The sequence below is a fragment of the Sorex fumeus genome, unplaced genomic scaffold (genome assembly GCF_029834395.1).
Source record: "Sorex fumeus unplaced genomic scaffold, SorFum_2.1 ptg000019l, whole genome shotgun sequence".
Classification (NCBI taxonomy): Eukaryota; Metazoa; Chordata; class Mammalia; order Eulipotyphla; family Soricidae; genus Sorex; species Sorex fumeus.
Genome location: NW_026606076.1, coordinates 14,042,456 through 14,046,871, shown reverse-complemented (window position 1 = coordinate 14,046,871; position 4,416 = coordinate 14,042,456). Strand labels below are relative to the sequence as shown.

Below are 4,416 nucleotides of genomic sequence, written 5' to 3'. Positions count from 1 at the left end.
AATTCAAAGGTTTATGTTCCATAAGAGTTTTCATAAAAGCATAATTTTACATTGGATAAATGCAAAATTTACATTTTACATGTAAAAATTCATTTTCCGATGAAAATTTGATTTTCATTGTAAAATGTAAAATTCACTCATATTTAGAATATGAATACTAAATTTCACAAAGACACCTGGAAAATACAATACAATACATTCTTAGATGCGGAAAGAGCTATGGTGGTTATTGCCGGGTCTAGTAGAGATGTGAGGAATGAATAAAAGGGGATTGGGTGGTGGGAGTAGTGTCTAATATAGAGACAAGCACACCCCTAATATTAGATAACAGAGAAGGTCAGTATTTTTTTAATAAAAAACAATAGGGGCTAAAGGAAAAAAATGGAAAATTTCATGGAGTGATGATGCATTAAATAGCTGACAGATTTTATTCCTTTCTTAAATATTAACTATTGTGAGAATGGGGGGAAATGAAAGAAAACCATGGAGACATGGTGTGTGTGTGGGGGGGGGGGTTGTGTGCGCACGCACGCGCAAAAGTCCTACCTGCTGTACCATCACTGCTGCTCCAACTGCCTTCACTACTTTTAACTTCAAATTCTTCAACATAACATCCTTCAGGGGTTTTATAGTGGTTGTCGTCTTGTGGGTACTCATTGCCCACATCATCACATACCTTCCTCAATCTCATACTTAGATCTCTGTTTAAATTTCTCCATCTCATACTTTGATCTCTGCTTCTTTGTTCATACTATTGATTCTTATTTTAAAAGAAATAGAATGCCGTATTCATTCTCTCCTTTCAATCTGCTTTCCATTTTTCTTAAACATACCCTATTGGGCTGGAGTGATAGCACAGTGGTAGGGCATTTGCCTCGCATGAGGTCAGCCCGGCCGACCCAGGTTCGATTCCTCCACCCCTCTCAGAGAGCCCGGCAATCTACCTAGAGTATCTCGCCCGCATGGCAAATCCTGGCAAGCTACCCGTGATGTATTTGATATGCCAGACACAGTAACAACAAGTCTCACAATGGATACGTTACTGGGCCCTCTCGAGAAAATTGATGAACAATTGGAGGACAGTACTACCATGCATATACTATTGGGGCCGGAGCAATAGTACAGCGGGAAGGGCATTTGCCTTGTATGCAGCCAACCCAGGTTCAATCCCCAGCATCCCATATGGTATCCCAAGCACCACCAGGAGTAATTCCTGAGTGCAGAGCCAGGAATAACCCCTGATAATCACTGAGTATGACCCAAAAAGCAAAAAACAGAAAATAAACCAAAAAAAATCCTGCTCTATCATAAATGGGTCAGATCGTATACTTTGTGTTGTATTTATTTGTATGATTGAATTGTGAGGATGGTTACTCTCCAGCATATGACACTCATTCCTTCAGTGTTGCCTAGAACATGCTGGGTGCTCCATTTATGTAGCTCATACATTTGTAAGAGGATGATGACCCCTTAGAGGAAATGCTGAATGGAAAAAAAGTCTTCATCAAGGTGGCTTGAGAGAGCCTGCCAATGAATTCAGGTGCACATAGAAAACAGGAAACACAAGCTGGAGTGATAGTACAGCAGGTAGGGTGTTTGCCTTGCACGTGGATTCCCAGCATCCCATATGGTCTCCCAAGCACCGCCAGGGGTAATTCCTGAGTGCAAAGTCAGGAGTAACCCCTGTGCATCCCCGGGTGTGACCCAAAAAGCAAAAAAACAAAACAAAACAAAAAAACAGGAAACGCAGTTTTACAGGTATATTAATGAACTGGGCTGGAGCGATAGCACAGCAGTAGGGCATTTGCCTTGCACGCAGCCAACATGGCCGACCCGAGTTCGATTCCTCTGCCCCTCTCAGAGAGCCCGGCAAGCTACCGAGAGTATCTCGCCCACAGGGCAGAGCCTGGCAAGCTCCCCGTGACGTATTCGATATGCCAGATACAGTAACAACAAAGTCTCCAATGGAGCCGTTACTGGGCCGGCTCGAGCAAATCGATGATCAACGGGAGGGCCTTTACTTTACTTACTTTACTTTAATGAACTGTCACTGTCACTGTCCTCCCATTGTTCATCGATCTGCTCAAGCGGGCCCAGTAAGTCTCCATTGGAGATTTTGTTGTTACTGTGTCTGGCATATTGAATACATCACGGGAAGCTTGCCAGGCTCTGTCGTGCAGGCGAGATACTCTCGGTAGCTTGCCGGGCTCTCTGAGAGGGTGGAGGAATCAAACTCGGGTCGGCCACGTTGGCTGCCTGCAAGGCAAAAGCCCTACCGCTGTGCTATCGCTATAGCATTTAAATATGGAAGTCACGTGGTATTATGTAAAAATGTGTCACATTATCTTCTTCCTAGATATCTGCCCTATTACACAAAACCAGAAAATGACTCACACATTTCAGAATTCCTTCTATTGAGATATCTATTCATGGAATCAGAGATTCAGCACCTGTATTTGTTCTTTTTTTCTCCATGTACTTGAAAAAAAGACCCAGTGTGCTGAACCCTGTGCTTGAAAACCTGCTCATTATCCTGGCCATCAGTTCAGACCCCCACCTCCACACGCCCATGTACTTCTTCCTAGTGAGCCTGTCCTTTGTGGACATCTGTATTACCACCACCACCGTCCGCAAGATGCTGCTGAAAATCCAGACACACAGCAAAGTAATCAGCTATGAAGGCTGCATTACCCAGATGTATTTTCCTACTCTTTGCTTGTTTTGACATCTTTCTTCTAACTGTGATGTTCCTATGGCCGCTTTGTGGCCCTCTGCCACCCACTGCACTACACAGTGTTTCATGAACCCCCAGTTCTGTGGACTGCTGCTTCTGGGGTCTCGGATTCCAAGCACTCTGATATCATTGTTACACAGCTTATGGGTGTTGCATTGGAAATCCCAACTTCTTCTGCGAACTTAAACTTATAGTCCAATTTGCCCACTCTGATACCTTCCTAAATAACATGGGAATTTATTCTTCAGCTCTTCTATTAGCTATCATTTCCCATTACTCTAATTGGGATCCTTTGCTCTTACTCTAAAATTGTTTCCACCATCCGTGGCATCTCCTCAGCTCAGGGGAAGTAGGAAGCATTTTCCACCTGTGCGTCTCACTTGTCCGTGGTCTCCTTGTTTTATTGTACAGTCCTGGGGGAGTATCTTAGCTCCGCTGCTACCACTGAAACTTCCCAGTCAAGTTCAATAGCATAAGTGATTTACACAGTGACCACACTTGTGCTCAACCCCTTTATATACAGTGCAAAATAATGACATAGAATGAGCTTTAAAGAGATTTTTTTTGAAGGTAACTGATGAAGCAAATGATTCTGGCATGAAAAGCCTCATAAGTGGGTAATGTGAAACTCTTACAGAAATTGTTGCATGTAAGACTACGTAGATCAAACTTGTTCTATTTGTTTACTGGAACTTCTGTTTCCTTGATGTCTGCTCGAATCACTATATATTTCTGACTGACCTTTCTTCTTTCACTGCTGTCTAACCCACCCTACCCTATTTTCAGTATTCCAAAATTCCTTTCCATCCATGGCTATTATATGTTTGGGAATTCTATTTTCCTAAGTTGAGAAAATGATATCTTGAACAACATTTATCACATGACATGCATTATAAGTATTTGTGTGGGGGGGGGGTTGCTAAAGAATCATCATGGGTATTTTCTACTCTAATGGAAAATATTGCACTTGATCTAGTCATTTTGTGCAATTTTGTAGTAGAAGCAAATACAAGACCACACTATTTTTTTTATTGAATCAATGTGAGATATACTGTTGCAAAGTTGTTCGTGGTTGAGTTTCAGTCATGCAATGTTCCAACACTTGTCCCTTCACCAGTGTACATTTCTCACCAGGGATGTACCCATTTTCCCTCCCATCCACCTCCCCCCTCATCGTCCTACAGTCTGCCACTATGGCAGAGACCTCTCTCTCTCTCTCTCTTTCTCTCTCTCTCTCTCCCTCCCACCTCTATCTCCTTCTCTCTTCCTCTCTCATTGTCCTTTTAGGTTCTGTAATTTGCAATATTGTCTTTGAAAGAGTATCATGCATATGACTTTACCTCCTTTCAGCACTCAGCTTTTCCCCGGAGTGATCATATCTAACTATCATAGTAAGACCACACTAATTTTTAATGGGCAAATCTTACATATGTCTCTTAAGTTTATTCCAATACAGTAGAATTTGTCATAACTTGTTTTTTCCCTGATAGTGCTCATTTGGATTTCTTCTCTTCCAACTCATTCGCCACTATGCTGATCTTATTCACTTGAAAGTGTTTACAAGTGCACAGTATTCCAGAAGTGCAAAGTATTCCAGAGGATTTTTAGAAGCACAATACAGTAAAATTTAAATCACATATTGTATGATTATGGAAAATATTTCTTTACTTCTTTCTTCTTTT

The 4,416-nt window shown here is 41.8% G+C and overlaps 1 pseudogene; it reads left to right on the top strand.

Annotated features, from left to right (window-relative positions):
* Positions 1-2,473: 2,473 nt before the first annotated feature.
* LOC130021957 (olfactory receptor-like protein OLF4) lies at positions 2,474-3,267 on the top strand (annotated as a pseudogene).
* The last annotated feature ends 1,149 nt before the right edge of the window (positions 3,268-4,416 follow it).